We start from the raw sequence: 21790 nt of genomic DNA, 5'->3' as shown, positions 1-21790 counted from the left end.
CCTCATTAAGACCGTCCAGGGAGATATTAGTGTCCCTGTTGTGAGAATGATTCGCAAAATATTTCTTCAGTTTTAGACGTCTAATAAATGTGAAAAAATCAATTTTCGTACTCTGAAAATCTCCAAATTCTCCTGGACAAAACCCCAGTCCTTTACCAAAAAGTGTAAGGTCATGAGAAGTAAGCTCCAAGTTGGAGAGATTAATAACATTGATAGAGCCAATGTCAGAGGTGACTATTTCCCCTTGTTCCATGATCTTGTCTGCATTCCTTGTCTTGTGTTTGTGTGTTCTTCCTCTCCCACCCCGCCTGGTTTTCCTGGGTCTATTTTGTGTCGGCTTAGTTCCCATTGTCCCTGTCTTATCCTTTGGACCTCTGCTAAAAAAAGAGGGAGTGCCCTGTTGTACTACCCTGTCCTGTCTGGAAGTATTAGAAATAGCACTTAAATCACTGTTGTTGGTAGAAACACTATTCAGTGAGGATGAGGAGCCTATATCAGAACTTAGTGGGGACTCATTTCTTTTGACTAAATGATCATATTTGCGAGAGAATGTAAAGATCCTACCATTTTTGTAATCCAACTCATCTCGCCTGAGTTTGCGCGCCTTTCTTTGTGTAATCTCATTTTGATGCAGCTCCATAATTTCATTTAGAATTTTATAGTTCTTAGCCGTTGGTTCCTCCATGTTCCTCTTGTTGATATCTGTTTTTAATTCAGCAATTTCTGTTTGTAATTTAGTGATTTTCCTCTGCGAGTTCTCTATCAGAATATTCATTAGTATAAATGAACTTGACACCAATTCTTGTTCCCAATTGTCCAATAAATCTGGATCAAGATCGTAAAAAGTAGGAAAAATATGTGATCTTAAACCTCTAGGTATCCTGTTGAGTTTTACATACTGTTTTAAGGTTGCCCCATCCCACCATTTAGACACCTCCTGTTTTTTCAATTTTTCTAATTTGAAGAACTTGTCACGGAGCCCCATTTTGGTATGTTGGGCACCCGCTGAGTGTGGCTTAGGTAAAGTCCCTGTCTGCTCTAAACTACCAAAAATGTCTACTGCTAGTTTATCACGGTCCATATTTATGATCTAAAGTACAAAACGAAGCAAAGCACTACAATCTAAAAGATCAATCAAATCATACAATGCAAAGGGCTGGAGCAGCACCCCTATGTTTAACATCAATGAATCAAATGAAAGCACATAGGAAGCAAGTTATAGGATTTGGGCGCTCACAGTGAGTCCACATAATAGCATTAACATTCCAATCTGATCATGGTGCTCCTGGAGTTTGAGCCATTAATACCCAGGCTTGGCATACCGGTCACACAGGAAGGAAAACAACAATGATGGACTGTAATGCTGCTTGAGGGACTGCAAGTGGCTTAGATTAATTCAAGCCTTCCTCACTTCAGGTTGTTTGTTGATAAACTAAGGGTGTTGGGTATCACCAGACCTGGATTCTGTTTACTACTCCACAGAACTCAAGATAGACAACACTGATAAGGCGTAACTAGACAGAATCCTCTCTGATATTGCTTCTGTTCCTGTCTGGTGGAGATCTGGCCTTGCAGTTCTGATGCACCGCCCCTGTCGGCACAGGGCCAAAGCTGATTTACATATGGCTGGTGTCATGTCACAAGGCTTGGGAGCTCAGAAAAAAAAACCAGAAGACATCATACTTGGTGGAAGACAAAGCAATGGAGAATAAAGACACACATAGAAAGAGCAAACTGTTCCAGGCCTAGGAAGATTGGTTGCACTACATTATCCACCCTAGGGCCAGCTATTAGCAAGTAGGCGTTCTGGGTAAAAGAGACTAAATAATTATAAGTACCTAAAACCTGCTTCTCTGGCTGTCTGGTGAAGGCAGCTGCTATTACTCTTTCTTTCGCTTGAGTTTGCACTTGATCTACCATTCTATATACCTTTATCCCTTCTCTGTTCCTCAGTCCGCTGGCCCCTCTTCTCCAGTTTGTTAGTCGTAGCCTTATGTTTGTTAGCTGTGGCTCCTTGCAGACTTCCTCTTTCCTATACTGCAGTGACATTCCTTTCTATCTTGTCTCTTGAGCAGGATGAGAAAGTTGCTGATCCTAATGTGCTTGCTAAAAATGCCAGCCACTACCATCCAGACTGTGTTTCCCATCAACTAACCTGCAGAAGTGAGTCTCGCTCTCTCAAACCTTTTTTTTTTTTTTTTTAATTGTTCTTAAACCCCTTACAGACGACCAAGTTTGGTGATTCTCTACATGAGGTGAATGGACCAATGTGGGTGGTGGAGGGCTTGGTATCCCCATTGTTAACCGTGTTCAAGCCCAGGTCAGACAGCTGGTCTCTGCCTACAGTGGTACAGGAAGAGAAAAATGTTGGACTGTAATGCTTCCCCAAATGATCACCAGTGGCCGAGATTAATTAAAGCATTCCTTCTTTCACTTTATTGTTTGTTGCTGAAATATAGCGTTCCTGGTCCCGTTCCCATTCTTGTGGAAGATCTCAGGCCCGTTCCTGCAGCTGCTCCAGCGAACGATCGTCCTTTCGCACCAAGACCATCTCGTTGAAGTATGTAAGTCAGAAAAACACAAGAAAAAGAAGTTGAATCATTCTTTGGCTTTACCTGCTCAACCCTGTGCTTCTAGATCTTGCTCCCGCACTCCACCTGCAGAGCCAGTGTCAGGGCCCTCTCTGCGCCAAGTTTCCTGACACTGGAGGAATGGTATATGCAACGCCTGGTTATGATACACATCTTGAGTTCTCGGGAGGTGTCCAGTCATTGCTGATCACCATGCACTTCTATGGCTCCTGCCTATTTGGTTTCCAGGCCGATGCAGCGTTTGAGCACTTTTACAAGGGCAGGGTCACAACCCAGATCGCTTAGGCTTTCTTTATCAACCCAGCCAGCACAGCAGTCCTTTGCTCCTACCTGGGACATGAAATAGGCAACTTTGTGTGTCCGCAGTACCAGTTGTACCCCGTTCAGCAGACTGCCCTGTCCTTTCAGGGATGGGGCCACTGAGCTCAAAAAGGACATGGGAGCCAGTTCCAGTGTGTTGCCCATTCCCCTAATCCTCTGCCTGATGCAGCCTCCAAACCTCTTTAGTGTGCTCTTCACCCAACACAGCTGGAGGCAGAATCAGGCACCACCTGTCCCAGTGGTCTCTGATTACATCTGGCAAGTGGGTGCTTCACATTGAGCAAAAGGGTTACGACCTACTATTTTTTTTAAACAGCTCGGCCTCTCCCACCATTCAAAGAACGGCTGAATGAGAAGTATCTCGCCTTACTCCATCAGGAACTTTTGGCCAAAGGAGCTATGAAGAGGGTGCCTGCACCAGAAGTAGGGCATGGTTGTTATTTCTGCTACATTCTGGTGCAGAAAAAGGACAGAGGCCTCCACCATATTCTAGATCTTTGCCTAATCAAATTCTTCCTGAAGAAAGAAGTTCAGGATGCTTATATTGGGTCAGGCTCTGTCTGCCCTAGGTCCTGGAGAGTCAATGGCACTGCTGGACCTTCAGGATGTGTATTTTCACATCCCCATCCTTCTGGCTCACAGGCATTACCTGTGGTTCTCTCTGGGCAGTGAGTGTAGGAAGCTGGCTCTGTATAAACTAGGTCAAAGTGAGAGCTAGTGTGCACAGAGTCCAAAGATTCCCCTTAGAGGTTGATAGTGGCAAAAGTTAATAATTCTAATGCTCTATTTTGTGGTAGTGTGGTCGAGCAGTAGGCTTATCAGAGGGTAGTGTTAAGCATTTGTTGTACACACACAGGCAATAAATGAGGGACACACACTCAAAGACTTAACTCCATGCCAATAGTTTTTATACAGAACAATATATTTTCTTAATTTCTTAATTTATTTTAGAACCACAAGATTCAAGCTTTGAGGTAAGTACATAAAATGCAAGATACTTCACACAGGTAAGTATAGAACGTTGATTCAAAGCAGTAATGCACACAGTTTAGGTTAAAATGCAATACGCTATTTTAAAAGTGGACACTGCAAAACATCAAGTTGCAAGGAGCTAAGTTTGGTTAAGTTTTTCAGATAGGTAAAGCACTTACACAGTCAGTGTCCTGGACATAGGCAGCCCACTGTTGGGGGTTCAAGGCAACCCCAAATCCACCGCACCAGCAACACAGGGCAGGTCAGGTGCAGAGGTCAAAGGAGAGCCCAAAACACATAGGCGCCTATGAAGAACATGGGTGCTCCGGTCCTAGTCTGCTTACAGGTAAGTACCTGCGTCCTCGGGGAGCAGACCAGGGAGGTTTTGTAGAGCAATGGGGGGGGGGGGGTGTAAGGGCAACACACAGGCCCACAAAACACACCCTCAGCGGCACAGGGGTGGCCAGGTGCAATAGGCAAAGTAGGCCTCGGGTTTGCTATTGAAAGCAATGGAGGGACCCGGGGGTCACTTAGGCGATGCAGGCAGGGCACAGGGGGGCTTCTCGGGCCAGCCACCGACTGGGCTAGGAAGAGGGTCACCTGCTGGTCACTCCTGCACTGTAAGGTTGTTCCTCTCGGTCCTGTGGGGCTGCGGGTGCAGTACTTGGTCCAGGTGTCAGGTTCCTTGTTACCAGGCAGTTGCAGTCGGGGGGAGCCTCTGGATCCCCTCTGCTGGCGTCACTGTGGGGGTGCAGGTGGGTTGACTCAGGGTACCCACGTCGTAGTAGTCACCTGGAAGTCCTCTCTGCGGTGCTGGTTCTTTGGAGCTCGAGCCGGGGGCGTTGGGTGCTGAGTGTAAAGTCTCACGCTTCCGGCAGGAAGAGAGAGTTCTTTGAAAGTTGCAAAGTTGTTGCAGTTTTTGAACAGTGCTGCTGTTCTCATGAGTTACTTGGTCCTTCGGGTTCAGGACAGTCCCCTGAGTCCTCAGAGGTCGCTGGTCCCTGTCAGATGTGTCGCTGTGCAGGTTCTTTGAGTCTGGAGACAGGCCTGTAGGGCTGGGGCAGTCAGTTGTCGTCTCCATCGTCTCTGCGGGGCTTCCAGGTCAGCAGTCCTTCTTGTTGTAGGTATCCAATTTCCTGGGTTCTGGGTCACCCCTAAATACTAAATTTAGGGGTGTGTTTAGGTCAGGGGGGCAGTAGCCAATGGCTACTGTCCTGGAGGGTGGCTACACCCGCTTTGTGCCTCCTCCCTGAGGGGAGGGGTGCACATCCCTATTCCTATTGGGAGAATCCTCCAAACTTAAGATGGAGGATTTCTAAAGGCAGGGGTCACCTCAGCTCAGGGCACCTTAGGGGCTGTCCTGACTGGTGGGTGACTCCTCCTTGTTTTCCTCATTATCTCCTCCAGCCTTGCCGCCAAAAGTGGGGCAGTGGCTGGAGGGGGAGGCATCTTCACTAGCTGGGATACCCTGGGGTACTGTAACAAAGGGCATGAGCCTTTGAGGCTCACCGCCAGGTGTTACAGTTCCTGCAGGGGGAGGTGAGAAGCACCTCCACCCAGTACAGGATTTGTTCCTGGCCACAGAGTGACAAAGGCACTCACCCCATGTGGCCAAAAACTCATCTGGTTGTGGCAGGCTGGCAGAAACTGGTCATCCTAGCACTAGGACTCGGACTGGTATTCAAGGGGCATCTCTAAGATGCCCTTTGGGTGTATTTTACAATAAATCCCACACTGGCATCAGTGTGCATTTATTGTGCTGAGAATTTTGATACCAAACTTCCCAGATTTCAGTGTAGCCATTATGGAACTGTGGATTCGTGTTTGACAAACTCCCAGACCATATACCCTTTATGGCTACCCTGCACTTACAATATCTAAGGTTTTGCTTAGACACTGTAGGGGCATGGTACGCATGCACTTATGCCCTCACCTGTGGTATAGTGCACCCTGCCTTAGGGCTGTAAGGCCTGCTAGAGGCGTGACTTACCTATGCCACAGGTAGTGAGAGGTGGCCATGGCACCCTGAGGGGAGTGCCCTGGTCGACTTAGTCATTTTCTCCCCACCAGCACACACAAGCTGTGAGGCAGTGTGCATGTGCTGAGTGAAGGGTCCCCATGGTGGCATAAGACATACTTCAGCCCTTAGAGACCTTCCCTGGCCACAGGGCCCCTGGTACCAGGGGTACCATTTACAAGGGATGTGTGCCAGGGCTGTGCCAATTGTGGAGACAAGGGTACAGTTTAGGGAAAGAACACTGGTGCTGGGGCCTGGTTAGCAGGGTCCCAGCACACTTTCAATCATAACTGGCATCAACAAAAGGCAAAAAAAAATCAGGGGGTAACCATGCCAAGGAAGGCATTTCCTTAGAGTGAGCATTTCCAATTCTCTTTGCTCCCCTTTGGCCTCACCAGTGCCCCTCAGGTGCTCATGAAAGTGATGGCATTGGTTGCAGCACATCTTCGGAGGTGAGGCGTTCTAGTTTTCCACTACCTTAACGACTGGCTGCCGAAGGCAGGTTCACCTCATGCAGTAAGCACCCACCTCTAGACTACAGCAAATCTCCTCCACTTGCTGGTGTTCATAATCAATATGCCGAAGTTGCACCAGACTCCATCTCATATGCTTCCTTTCATCAGAGCCATTCTGGACACAATGCAGTTTCACATTTACCCTCCAGAGTGGTGAGGCTGGGATATTCAGGCTGTGATTACAATGTTTCAGCCTCTAGCCTGGATTTCAGTGGGATTGACTCGGAGGCTGCTGGAGCTCATCAGCTCGTGTAGCCTTCTGATGAAGCATGCCTAATGGCATTTGTGGGCTCTGCTACAGGTTCTGAAGTTCCAATGGGCACAGCATCAGGGGAATCTTTCCCACCTGGTCCAGATATCAGAGGGACCTTTGAAAGATCTGCAGTGGTGGCCGACGGTCCTCGATTGGGTCAGCAGCAGACCACTCTTCCCTTCCTCACCTAGAGCTCACAGTGAGATGTTTCAGTCCTGGTTTGGGGCAGCCACCTAGGAGAGGCGAATATTAGAGCCCTCTGGTCTCCAGCGGCATCTCAGCACCACATCAATCTGTTGGAGTTGAGGGCAATTCACTTGGAATTAAAAGCCTTCCTTCCATCCATCCATCAAGGGGACTGGTTCAGGTGTTCAAGGACAACACCACCGCCATGAGGTATTACAACAAACAGGGTTAATGGGGTTGTGGACCCTGTGCCCCGAGGATCTACACCACTGGACTTAGCTGGAGCACCTGGCAGGATACCTCTGAACGCCAGAGCACACACACTCACAAATTACAAATGGCATCTACCTTGCAGTGGTGGTGCAAGGTCTCTTCCGAGACTGGGGAGAACCTTAGCTCAATCTGTTCACCACTGCCCAAGGTGCACAAGGCCAGCATTTTGGCACACTGGAGTTTCCAAAGTGGCTTTTGCTCCAAGACTCATTCCACCTTGAGTGGAACTCAAGACTCCTGAATGCCTTTCCATCGATAGTCCTGCCCAGAGTTCTCAAGAAGATCAAGCGAGACTAGGCCCATGTCATCTTAGTAGTACCAGATTAAGCACAGAAACTTTGGTATCCTGAGCTCTTAAGTATGAACATCTGTAAGGCTGCCTCTTCAGGAGGATCTCCTAGCAACAGGGCAGGGTCTGCACATTCTCAACCTTCATGTCTGGAGATTGAGCAGTGATAATTGAGAGTGTTCGATTTCCCTCCTGAAGTTTGTGATGCCATCTTGGAAGCCAGACATCCATCAAACCAGTCTACACCTTACATTGGGATACGTTTGTGATTTGGTGTGTCTCACATCATGTGGACTCCTTTCTGCACCTCCGTTGGAGGTTTTGTTTTTTGTTCTATCTTTTGGCTGGGAAGGCCTTGCCCTGTGCACTTCTAAGGGTGGCTTATCAGCTATTCCAGCTTTTCTGTGGGTGCCAGATCAACCCTCCCTGTTCCAGTCATTAGTTGTGATTCTTTTTTAAGAGGTTTACAGTATTTATTACTGCCTACTCCCTTTGTGATGCCCGATGAGATCTTAATTTGGTCTGTACTTACCTCATAGGTGTACCCTTTGAGCCCCTGTATAGCTGATCTTTGTGGTTTATGACCATCAAAGCTGTTTTTTTTTGGTGCCCATTACATCGGTCAGGAATGTCAGTGAGCTTCAGGCTCTGTCAGTCCACCCTCTATACACCACCATCTTCCCTGAATTTTATTTTTAAAAAATAGTCCTTCGGATGTGTGCCTCTTTTCCTCCTGAAGGTGGTCACTTCCTTTCATATAGGCCAAAGCATCACTCTGCCTGCTTTCTACACTTCACCTCATCCCTCCAGGAAGGAAGGGAGGCTCCATCTTTAGAAACCTAAGAGAGCTCTCTTCTTCTATATTGATAGCACCATAGACCATCCAGTGGAGGACCAAAAATTCATTCGGTTCACTGGAACACAAAAGGGCAAGGCCATGCAGAAATGGACCATCTCCTAATGAATTGTACTCTGCATAGAAATCTATGCACTGCCGAAAAAGCAAGGCCCTAAGGTCCAGGGCCAATGCCTCTAATACTTAGTTAGCTCATGGGGTGCCTGCCCTGGATCTGTCAAGCTACCACAGACATCTCTCCACACATTCACGAAGAACTACAGCTTGGATAGTCAGGTCCGTCATGAAAAGCATTTCGCCCATTCGGTTCACAAAGAACATTTTGGTCTAAGCCAGTTTGCATTCCCACCTCCAGGGATGTATTGCTTGTGTATCTATTCTAATTTGAGGAAACTGTGTTTAGAGGTCTCTATCAGAAGAACAAGTCACTTACCTTTGGTAATGCCTTTTCTGGGAAAGACTAACTGCAGAGTACTCGCCAACCCTCATCCTTTTTTGCTCTGCAAACTGTGCTCTTCACTCAAAAGATCCCATTACACACTGGTCAACACAGTAACATTGGTTTTTACTTGGCTCATTTTATGGGGAGAAACTAGTCACAAAAGAAACTGATGCTAACTCGCTGGGGTGGTGCCGACACGGGCACAGTGATGTCAAAGACAATGGGGGACCGAACAATGCCACATACCAGTGCATAGTTACTCTCACGCTTTTCAAGATCCAATCTGACGCCTAGGGAATATTCTACGGTGAGGAATCTGAGATTAGATTAAAACTACCATAAAAGTTGTTACTAGAGCTAATTTGTTCATAGATTATTTTAGAAAATAGGTGCCCTGCCAGGACCCTACTAATGAAACTTGTTTGTTAACTAAAAGATCTTGACTCAATTTGTACTATTGCAGACTCAAAATATGTATCTTTCTCCTCTAAGTTTGTTAAAAAGCAATCTACAGACTACATTTCTTTAATAAATCCTGGCAGGTATTTGCAGATGGGCAACGTTGTAGTGGAAGCTTCCCAACCTGTAGCTGTTTTGGTGCTTGGGTGGGGGTGGTACATAAATGTAAACACTCCCATTCCTTTATTTCTTGGATACATCCTTTCTCCTGGGTAAATTCAAGTTTAGAGGTATGTATTTGAATACCTAGTTTTTGGCTTTTTTTTATTTTTATTTTTATACTTTTATAGGCACCGCTGGTGTTTTAACAGTGCTCTGTATATTTGCCAGAATGCACTAGCCTTAAATTCTGGATCCAACAGGATAGGTGACTTTTTCCACACTTCTCTGTATCTTCAGCCAAGTATACACAAATGCAGTATGATGATTAGCAGCAGTCCTAGAGAGAGGGGAATGGGATACAAGAGAAAACAGACACTGGATATTGCCAATATGACTCATCACCCTGTTCCATGCCAGCATCTACTGGTTGTAGTGGATATCTGAGGACAAGAATATTATCTTTAGTGCTTTGTCATTATAAAGAACAACTTGCCATTTGTTATAGAAATGATACACCCTCAGATTATTTCTATGTATCATGCACTCTATATTTTAGAGGAATGCAGAGAGTCCTAGAACTGTAAAGCTGTAACATAAACAATATCTCTGTCTAAATTAACTTCCTTCTGTTCTGCTCCTCTCTGCCCCCGAAGAGGTCTGAAATATCTTCCTTCTCCTGAAGATGTGCCATGGAGGCCGAAGCGATGTGTGTCGCCCGTAGATTTCAAAGCATCTTTTTATTACTCAACTCTAGGCTTACTGCACAGGAGTCCTCTCAATTGTAGAGGACAAGCAGAGGTTAAAAACCTTGTGTATGTTTGTTGTTGTGTACTTGGCGTCTCAAGCAGGGCAGAACGAGAATGAAGTTCTTTCCATCACGTGGACATTCTGTGCTGGTAGACCATAGGGGCAGAGCCCCGATCAATAGAAGCTGACAACTGTAGGATAGAGTCAAGGAAATGCGCAATGGTGGACCCAATGAGTAAGGAAGATTGTAGAGTTGACCACTGAGGAACAGATCCAAGGGCCCAGTCGAGAACTCCGCACAGCATCAAACCTTGAGCACACTTAGACACGTGTGGATTCAACGACGGACAAAAACAATCCAACAATGGAGTCAATGCCCATGAGCATTACCAAAGATAGGCGGAGTCACTATACCGTAGGACCCGAAAAAAGACTTCTTTAAACAAAAACAATTTGAACAAGCCAGAGCACAACCCTAGATGGCAAGAGTAAGCCACAAACGTGTGTATGTGTGGGGTTGAGAGAGAGAGAAAGAAAAATAATAAAAAAAAAAAAGGTTTGTGGCTAGCCTCCCTAGTTTTATGTGGCCCAATGTGTGCCCCCCAAAAAAAAGTCACCTCTAGAGACGCCACTATAACCAGGTGAGGCCAACGGCTATAGTTGGATTACACTGGTTTCCCTGCACCAGTACTGCAAAGGAAGTGTTGGGTTGTTATATATTCTTGCTTAGATTCCCTTCTATTTTATTCTTCATTGAAATTATTGAATGTACTTAATTTCATTACAGCACTTGCATGGTAGTAAATTATTGCTTGTTAAAACTTGTGTAAGGTTTAGTTTCTTGCAGTATGCCCATAAAAGGACTGTGTCTGGGCTTTGGGGATTGCAGGACCAGAAGTACAAGTTACTTATCTTTGGCAACAAAATATCTGGTAGAGACGTATTCTAGTTGCAGATTCCTTACCTTAGAATTTCCCCCAGGCGTCAGACTGGATTCGGAGATTATTCTTCAAGCAATACCCTTGCGTGTAGGTAGGTGGCATTGGTTGACTCCGCGGGCATCGAAATCACCGTGATGACGTCGGGAGTAGTATATAGATGCCACCTTTCCGCAGTGACATCAGTTTCTTTTAACGACTTTCCACGCCAAAGCGCAGAGCCGCTAAGAACACTGAGATTGGTGCGCCAGAGCTAAGGACCTGAAAGGGGAATCCCTGTCCCTAGAAATCAGTTCGCAAGCAGGGAGGATAGGTGGGCGGTAAGGAATCTGCAACTAGAATATGTCTCTACCAGATATTTCATTACCGACAGTAAGTAACTTGTACATCTGATAGAGACTTCTAGTTGTAGATTTCTTACCTTAGAATAGATATCCAAGCAATGCTATCCTCGGAGGTGGGCTGCGAACCAAGATCATACTAGGAAGTTGTAAGGAAATGCCTCCTTGGCATGGTTGCCCCCTGACTTTTTGCCTTTGCTGATGCTATGTTTACAATTGAAAGTGTGCTGAGGCCTGCTAACCAGGCCCCAGCACCAGTGTTCTTTCCCTAACCTGTACTTTTGTATCCACAATTGGCAGACCCTGGCATCCAGATAAGTCCCTTGTAACTGGTACTTCTAGTACCAAGGGCCCTGATGCCAAGGAAGGTCTCTAAGGGCTGCAGCATGTCTTATGCCACCCTGGAGACCTCTCACTCAGCACAGACACACTGCTTGCCAGCTTGTGTGTGCTAGTGAGGACAAAACGAGTAAGTCGACATGGCACTCCCCTCAGGGTGCCATGCCAGCCTCTCACTGCCTATGCAGTATAGGTAAGACACCCCTCTAGCAGGCCTTACAGCCCTAAGGCAGGGTGCACTATACCATAGGTGAGGGTACCAGTGCATGAGCATGGTACCCCTACAGTGTCTAAACAAAACCTTAGACATTGTAAGTGCAGGGTAGCCATAAGAGTATATGGTCTGGGAGTTTGTCAAACACGAACTCCACAGCACCATAATGGCTACACTGAAAACTGGGAAGTTTGGTATCAAACTTCTCAGCACAATAAATGCACACTGATGCCAGTGTACATTTTATTGTAAAATACACCCCAGAGGGCACCTTAGAGGTGCCCCCTGAAACTTAACCGACTGTCTGTGTGGGCTGACTAGTTTTAGCAGCCTGCCACAAACCGAGACATGTTGCTGGCCCCATGGGGAGAGTGCCTTTGTCACTCTGAGGCCAGTAACAAAGCCTGCACTGGGTGGAGATGATAACACCTCCCCCAGGCAGGACTTGTCACACCTGGCGGTGAGCCTCAAAGGCTCACCTCCTTTGTGCCAACCCAGCAGGACACTCCAGCTAGTGGAGTTGCCCGCCCCCTCCGGCCAGGCCCCACTTTTGGCGGCAAGGCCGGAGAAAATAATGAGAAAAACAAGGAGGAGTCACTGGCCAGTCAGGACAGCCCCTAAGGTGTCCTGAGCTGAAGTGACTCTAACTTTTAGAAATCCTCCATCTTGCAGATGGAGGATTCCCCCAATAGGGTTAGGATTGTGACCCCCTCCCCTTGGGAGGAGGCACAAAGAGGGTGTACCCACCCTCAGGGCTAGTAGCCATTGGCTACTAACCCCCCAGACCTAAACACGCCCTTAAATTTAGTATTTAAGGGCTACCCTGAACCCTAGAAAATTAGATTCCTGCAACTACAAGAAGAAGGACTGCCCAGCTGAAAACCCCTGCAGAGGAAGACCAGAAGACGACAACTGCCTTGGCTCCAGAAACTCACCGGCCTGTCTCCTGCCTTCCAAAGATCCTGCTCCAGCGACGCCTTCCAAAGGGACCAGCGACCTCGACATCCTCTGAGGACTGCCCCTGCTTCGAAAAGACAAGAAACTCCCGAGTACAGCGGACCTGCTCCAAGAAAAGCTGCAACTTTGTTTCCAGCAACTTTAAAGAACCCTGCAAGCTCCCCGCAAGAAGCGTGAGACTTGCAACACTGCACCCGGCGACCCCGACTCGGCTGGTGGCGATCCGACACCTCAGGAGGGACCCCAGGACTACTCTGATACTGTGAGTACCAAAACCTGTCCCCCCTGAGCCCCCACAGCGCCGCCTGCAGAGGGAATCCCGAGGCTTCCCCTGACCGCGACTCTTTGAACCTAAAGTCCCGACGCCTGGGAGAGACCCTGCACCCGCAGTCCCCAGGACCTGAAGGACCGGACTTTCACTGGAGAAGTGACCCCCAGGAGTCCCTCTCCCTTGCCCAAGTGGAGGTTTCCCCGAGGAATCCCCCCCTTGCCTGCCTGCAGCGCTGAAGAGATCCCGAGATCTCTCATAGACTAACATTGCGAACCCGACGCTTGTTTCTACACTGCACCCGGCCGCCCCCGTGCCGCTGAGGGTGAAATTTCTGTGTGGACGTGTCCCCCCCGGTGCCCTACAAAACCCCCCTGGTCTGCCCTCCGAAGACGCGGGTACTTACCTGCAAGCAGACCGGAACCGGGGCACCCCCTTCTCTCCATTCTAGCCTATGCGTTTTGGGCACCACTTTGAACTCTGCACCTGACCGGCCCTGAGCTGCTGGTGTGGTGACTTTGGGGTTGCTCTGAACCCCCAACGGTGGGCTACCTTGGACCAAGAACTAAGCCCTGTAAGTGTCTTACTTACCTGGTTAACCTAACAAATACTTACCTCCCCTAGGAACTGTGAAAATTGCACTGTGTCCACTTTTAAAACAGCTATTTGTGAATAACTTGAAAAGTATACATGCAATTTTGATGATTTGAAGTTCCTAAAGTACTTACCTGCAATACCTTTCGAATGAGATATTACATGTAGAATTTGAACCTGTGGTTCTTAAAAAAAACTAAGAAAAGATATTTTTCTATATAAAAACCTATTGGCTGGATTTGTCTCTGAGTGTGTGTACCTCATTTATTGTCTATGTGTATGTACAACAAATGCTTAACACTACTCCTTGGATAAGCCTACTGCTCGACCACACTACCACAAAATAGAGCATTAGTATTATCTCTTTTTGCCACTATCTTACCTCTAAGGGGAACCCTTGGACTCTGTGCATGCTATTCCTTACTTTGAAATAGCACATACAGAGCCAACTTCCTACAGAAGTCCTGCAGGAACGAACAACTAAAGTAGCCGTCCCGAAAGACCTGACTGTCCAGGCAGTAGTGTTCTGCAAACGTGTGCAGGGACGCCCACGTAGCTGCCTGGCAGATATCCAGTACAGGAACTCAGTGTGCTAACGCAGTGGAAGCAGCAGTTGCGCTAGTGGAATGAGCACGCGAGCCCTAGGGGTTGCTTCTTGGCCAAAGCGTAGCACATTTTGAAGCAAAGAAGCACCAATCGATAGATGGTACGCTTTTGCACCGCCTTCCCTTTTTTCACACCCACATACCCAAAGAGTTGATTGTCTACCCAGAAATCTTTAGTACAATTAAGGTAGAACGCCAACGCTCTTTGGGTCCAGACGGTGGAGCCTCTCCTCCTCAGGAGAAGGATGTGGGTGTGTGTAGAAAGTAGGCAGGGTGAGGGACTGGCCTACATGAAAAGGCGTAACCACCTTTGGAAGGAAGGAAGCCTTAGTGCGCAACACCACTTTGTCAGGGTGCACAGACAAGTATGGAGGTTCAGACGAAAGGGCTTGAAGCTCACTCACCCTGCGAGCAGAGGTGATAGCAACAAGAAACACAGTTTTGAAGGTGAGGAGATGTAAGGGGCAATTGTGCATCGGCTCAAAGGGAGTACACATTAAATAAGTAAGGACAAGATTGAGGTCCCACTGAGGCATGATAAATGGAGTGGGAGGAAATAAATGTGTGAGGCCTTTTAGGAATCTACTCACAATAGGTGATTTAAAAAGTGAGTGCTGATCAGGTAACCTAATGAAGGCCGAAATGGCAGATAAATACCCTTTAAGGGTGCCCAAAGCAGAGCCCTGCTGGGCTAAAGAAAGAATGAACAGAAGAAGCTCAGATGGAGGGGCAGACAGGGGGAATCAACAGATTTGTTGGTGCACCATGCCACAAATGTTTTCCAACAACAGGCGTATACAGATTATGTGAAGGGACGCCTGGCTGCCAAGATAACATTGCAGACTTCGGGCAGAAGATCAGAAGTCGTCAACTGGCGCCGCTCAATCTCCACGCATGAAGGCAGAGATGGACAGGTTCGGTTGAAGGACAGTCCCCTGTTGCTGCGACAGAAAATCCGCCCGAAGAGGCAGTCTGAGTGGAGGATTGATGGACATGCTCAATAGCTCTGGATACCAGACTCTCCTCTCCGTGTCCAGTCCGGAGCCACCAAGATGACTTTGGCCCAGTCCTTCCTGATCTTCTTGAGAACTTTGGGCAGAAGTAGTATAGGCAGAAAGGCGTAAAGGAGGCCAGAGCTCCATTCAAGACGAAAAGCATCTCTGAGTGAGTGCCGCCTTGGAAACTCCAACGCGCAAAACAGCAGACATTGCACGTTCTCCGCGGAGGCGAACAGGTCTAACCAAGGCTCTCCCCACTGCAGAAAGACCTTGCGCCACCTCCGAATGGAGACACTATTCATGATTGGCTGTGCATCGCAGCCGAGTTCGTCCGACCTGGCATTGAGAACCTGCCAGATGTTGAACCACCAGGGTAATGCCCTGACGTTCCAGCCATGTCCAGAGGCATAATGCCTCCTGAGAAAGGGTCCAGGACCCTATTCCGCCCTGTTTGTTGCAGTACCACATGTCGGTAGTATTGTCTGTGAACACTTGTACTACTTTCCCTTTGAGAGAGGGAAGAAATACTTTCAACGCAAGCCTAATCGCCCAGAGCTCTAGAAGATTGATATGGAGCCCAGAGGCCTCTGATCTCTACCTCTCCCGTGTGGCCGCCCCAACTGAGAAGTGATGCATCTGTCACTATAGATACATCGGGGTGGGCAAGGGAGAGGGATCTGCTGTGGACCCAATGCAGATTCGAAAGCCACCACTGCAGGTCTTTCGCAGTCCCCTTCGAGATCTGGACCATGTCGGAGAGATTCCCCCAATGCTGCGCCCACTGGAATTTCAACTCCCACTGCAGAGCCCACATATGCCATGTGTTACTAGCAGGATGCAGGAGGACACCGAAACCCAAGACAGGCCAAAAGATCATAATCATAGCTTAAATATCTTGGACTCGCTTTTTGGAAGGATAAGCCCGAAACTGCACTGTGTCCCGAACAGCTCCAATGAAGGGGAGCGTCTGAGAGGGAGTCCGGTGTGAATTCTGCACGTTTATTATGAACCCCGGCGTGTGCAGGAGGTTCGCCGTAGTCTGAAGGTGGGAGACTACTTTCTGGGGTGAGTCCGCCTTCAACAGCCAGTCGTCGAGGTAGGGGACGACTGATACTCCTAACCTACGCAGATGAGCTGTAACCACCGCCATCACTTTCGTGAACACCCGAGGGGTGCTGGTAAGGCTGAAAGGGAGCACGGTGAACTGAAAGTGCTTGTGATCTACCACAAACTGAAGGTAAAGTCTGTGGGAAGGCACGATGGGGATGTGAAAATAATCATCCTGCAAGTCCAACGCTACTATCCAGTCTCCTGGGTACAAGGCAGACCGATCCTGAGCCAGGGTGAGCATTTTGAATTTCTTCTTTTTGAGGAAGTAGTTTAGGTCCCGAAGGTCTAGGATAGGATGTAAGCCCTTGTCCTTTTTCAGCACCAGAAAGTAGCGGGAACAACAACCACGACCTACTTCGGGCACAGGGACCTTCTCTATAGGTCCCTTGGCAAAGAGACCCTAGACTTCCTGGCGGAGACGTGCCACATGATCCTCTGGAAGGTGACTGAAGAATGGAGGCATGGCTGGTGGAGCAGATTCGAAAGGTAGGGAGTAGGTCTTTTGAACAATCTGCAAAACCCACCTGTCTGTAGTAATGGATTCACAGTGGGGCAGGTGATGGCGAATCCTGCTGCCAACTGGATGGGAGTAAGGGGATGGTTTAGGAGGGTTTGTAGGCTGCAGCGGGAGCAGAGGTGGACTGGGCAGACCTCTGGTTCCCTGTCCCACACGGGATTCTGTATCACCGGCCACTCAGAGGCTGAAAAGAATGGGTGGCACCGATGCTGGGTAGAGGATGCGACGGAGTCCCTTCTGTGGCCACGAAAGGGGTGAAAAGCAGACTGCGGGGGGGCGAGTGGCAGAGGGTAGACCAAGCGACCGAGCCGTAGCCCAGGAATCCTTGAATCTCTCCAAGGCCGAGTTTGCTTTGTCTCCAAAGAGACAGGAGCCCTCAAAGGGCATGCCCATGAGGGACTGTTGGACATCCCCGGAAAAAACAGAAGTATGCAACCAGGCGTGGCGTCTCAAGTCCACGGTCATGCAACTGATCTTCCCAGAGAGTCAGTCATGTCTAGCCAACAACCGATTGTGAACTTTGCCGCATCTCTCCCATCATTCACAGCTTGGGTGGTGATAGCACTGGGCTCCTTCGGGCTCTGTGGCAGGACTGGCGCAACCATATCCCACAAAGAGTGGGTACAGCGGCCCAAAAGGCATGCAGTGTTCACAGAGCGAGACTGGAGGAAGAAAACAACTTCTTACCAAACTGTTCCAGCCTTTTTGATTCCCTATCCGGGGGTGCGGAAGGGAATGCGCCTGAAGAAGAGGAAGCCTGGATGACAAGACTCTCAGGATTTGGGATGTTGGGACAGGAATTTAGGGTCGTTCGGAGCAGGCCAATGGAGGCGTGCGATAGTCCTATTCACAGAGGCCCCTGTGTTGGGTTTGGACCAAGTACCAAAAAGGACATCCGTGAGGGCTTCATTAAATGGCAAAAGTGTTCTGATGTGGAAGCCCCTGGCTGAAGCTCCTCCGTCAGGAGATTGGACCAGACCTCTACAGTAGGAAGCTCAAGGCCAAGGACCTAAGCTGCCTTACTGACCACCATACCATAAGTTGCTCCCTCCGCCATAGCCATGGCAGGAGGAGACAGCATGACAGGGTCTGGAGAAGTATCCAGACCACTGGTGTCGCCCAATTCCTGAGCCCAGTCCAAAGATGGGTCATCCTGGTATTCATAAGGGTCCAGGGACCCCTCCAATCCCTCCCTGAATTTGTACCCATAGGAAAAAGGGTCTGAATCCGACCTGGGGCGAATAGGCTCCATCGAACACAAAGGCAGCAACTGCCAGCGCCGCTCAGACTCATCCGGGATAAGGATCGGGTGGACGTCGATAGTGGGCACTACTGACGATGGGAGCGTCAACAATCGACCTGGCACCAGGGAAGGTCTCAATGGTGCGACGGGCTCTGGTGCGGATCCGCAAGCGGATCCCGAGGGGTCCTTGGTGAGCGGAGCCAAAGGCGTGGAACCCGAAGGCCCCTCAATCGAACCCCTTGGGCCCGAAGGCGCCCTATCGGGGTTGGTCCGCCCAAAGATGAGGCGCATGGCCTCATATAATTCTTTAAGTTGGGCCAAGGCCGCTCCGGCAAACTCCGGGAAGCGCAGAGTGGACCCAGACGCAGGCTCCGAGGAAGGAGGCCTTGAGCATCAATGTTCTTACCGCGTCGCGTCAGCTGAGCGATGGGGTGAAGTCGGAGAGCGATGGGACCTCTTCGACTTCTTCTTCTTACCTGCACCTGAAGATTTTGAAGACGACGAGTGGTTGTGACTCCACGAACGGTCTTGAGACCTTCCTCTCGATCGAGACCGGGACTTACACGGAGTTGAGTGCCGGGCCCCTCAAGGCCTTCGGGTGCATGGCCCGGCACTCTGAGTACGACTTCAGGTGGTGGTCGAGACACCACAAACAAACCCAATGCAGATCCATCACTGACATCGTGCGGTGACAGTCCTCTACCGGTTTTCGGGGACATCCTCGATGCACCAAATATCTCACAAAAATTCGACAAAACAGTAGATGTCTGTCAAAAAGAGACCAGGGTAGCTCTCTCCGGATCAGTGCGTGGTGTTGAAAGAAAAGAACTGATGTCACTGCGGGAAGGCAGCGTCTATATACTACTCCCGACATCATCACAGCGACTACGACGCCCGCAGAGTCGACCGATGCCACCTACCGACATGTAAGGGTATTGCTCGAAGAAAAATCTTCGGATCCAGTCTGACGCCTGGGGGAAATTCTAAGGTAAGTAATCTGCAACTAGAAGTCTATCAGATTTGATCACACAATTACAAACCAGTGCAAAAATCGGCCTCCTGTACAAGAAAGTGAATTTAAAAATCTCTCCAGATAAAAATCTATTCTTTAATGACAATACCATGGAGACTTCTGTCCTACTGTGAGTAGACTGTAAAGGCATACCTCGTTACATGAGAATCAAATGTTACTTACCTACACCACTGTTATTCAGAACAAATAAAGCTTTTTCGATTTACATGCAAAACATACGTCAATTTATTTTTTAATCATTTGGTATTGCCTTAATGCTAATGCCGATAAACTGTATTTAACCCCTTTGCTGCCAGGCCTTTTCTCCTCAAATTCCAAGCCTTTGTTTGGCTATTTGGGGCAGTTCGCGCTTATGACCTCATAACATTTTGTCCACATACGCTACCCACACTAAATTTGCGTCCTCCCCCCCCCCCCCCCCCCCCAACATCCTAGGGATTCTACAGGTACCCAGAGTTTGTGGGTTTTCAACACAATTTTGGGATTTTACTGGGATATACCCCATTTTTACTATTTTTTGTGCTTTGTCGCCTTGCAGTTAGTGACAGAAATTAATGTGAAACCAATGCTGGATTCCGGACAGCTAAACATTTCTGAGAAGTAGACACAATTCTGAATTCAGCAAGGAGTTAGATCCTTGCAATGGGTTTTCATTGTACACCGGGTATACAGCAATTAATTTGGTGAAATATAAAGAGTGAAAAATAGGTATCAAGGAAACCTTTGTATTTCCAAAATGGGCACAAGATAAGGTGTTGAGAAGCAGTTGTTATTTGCACATCTCTGAATTCCAAGGGTCCCCATAATAGCATGTGACTTACGAGGCATTTCTCAAATAGATGTCTTTTTTACACACTGTTTTATATTTGGAAGGAAAAAATGTAGAGAAAGACAAGGGGAAATAACATGTTCTTCTATTCTGTGTTCCCTTAAGTCTCCCGATACAAATGGTACCTCACTTGCATGGGTAGGCCTAATGCCTCCGAGAGCAAACATAACATGGACACATCACAGTTTCATATTGAAATCTGATGTGTTTTTTGTAAAGTACCTAGCTGTGGATTTTGGCCTCTAGCTCAGCCGGCACCTAGGGAAACCTACCAAACCTGTGCATTTGTGAACACTATACACCTAGGGCAATTCAGAATGGGGTGACTTGTGAGGGCTCTCACCAGGTTCTGTTACCCAGAATCCTTCGTAAAACTCAAAATTTGGCAAAAACAAAAACAAAAAAAAAACCTTTTCCTTCACATTTCAGTGATAGAAAGTTCTGGAATCTGAGAGGAGGCACACATTTCCTTCCACCCAGCATTCCCTCCAGGTCTCACGATAAAAATGGTAGCTCACTTGTGCGGGTAGGCCTAGGGCCTGCTACAGGAAATGTTCCAAAACACAACATGGACACATCACATTTTCCCAAAGAAAACTGACCTGTTTTTTTGCAAAGTGCCTAGCTGTGGATTTTGGCCTGCAGCTCATCCAGCATCTGCATTTTTGGTCTTGGGCTCAGCAGCCATCTAGGGCAGTGGTTCTCAACCTTTTGGCTTTTGTGGACCCCCACTTTATCATTACTGGAGCCCGGGGACCCCCACTGAACCATTATTGGAATCTGGGGACCACCCCAAGTGAGACATTACTGAAAGTTCGGGCCTAATCTGTTAATTTTATTTAATTTTGTAAGCAATCGTGGACCCCCTGAGGAGGCTTCGTGGACCCCCAAGGGGTCCCCGGACCCCAAGTTGGGAACCACTGATCTAGGGAAACCTACCGACCCAGACACGTCTGAAAACTAGACACCCGAGGGAGTCCAGGGAGGTGAGACTTGACTGGATCACCCAGTGTTTTCTTACCCAGAATCCTTAGCAAACGCCAAATTTAGCTTAAAAAAAACAAACACACACATTTCTGTGTGGGATCTCCACAATGGCACAAATTTCCTACTACCCAACATTCCCCTCAGTCTCCCGATAAAAATGATACCTCACTTGTGTTGGTGGGCCAAGTGCCTGTGACCGGGAAGAGCCAAAAACATGTTGAAATTGAGGGGAAACCAAAAAGAGTATAGATGCGACAATGCTGGGTGGTAGGAATTTTGTGGATTCCTGCAGATTTCCGGAAGGTTCAGTCACAAAAATGTGTGCTTTCAAGCAAAGTTGGAGGTTTGCAGGGCATTGTGGGTAAGAAAATGGTGCAGGGTGCATGTGAAGCACACCACCCTGGACTCACCCAGATGTTTCGTTTTCAGATGGGTCTCATTCTCATAGATTTTTCTACATGGCAGCATCCCAAAGTCCAAAAAAATGCAGCCCTCACCATTCCAAGTGGGACAATTTTGAGACTTAGACAAGCTCTCATGAAACAAATGTAAAACCGAAACCCAAAATAATCAAATGACCTCTTTCTTGTCATTGGGATAAGATCTTTTAGTGTGGGGGGGGGGGGGGGGGGGGAGCTGAAAGACTGTTACCTCCTTCAGTTGGGGTGGGGGCATAACCATGCCCATACTGGTTGGTAGCCATCACCCCACTATATTTTGGTTTTTTAACTTCCCTCGCATCTAGTAGGCTTTCATTCCCCCCCTTCCAAAGGAGAGGGTCGGGGGTAATTGCC

This window comes from Pleurodeles waltl, chromosome 12 (assembly GCF_031143425.1).
Source record: "Pleurodeles waltl isolate 20211129_DDA chromosome 12, aPleWal1.hap1.20221129, whole genome shotgun sequence".
Classification (NCBI taxonomy): domain Eukaryota; kingdom Metazoa; phylum Chordata; class Amphibia; order Caudata; family Salamandridae; genus Pleurodeles; species Pleurodeles waltl.
This window is presented reverse-complemented; position numbering follows the sequence as displayed.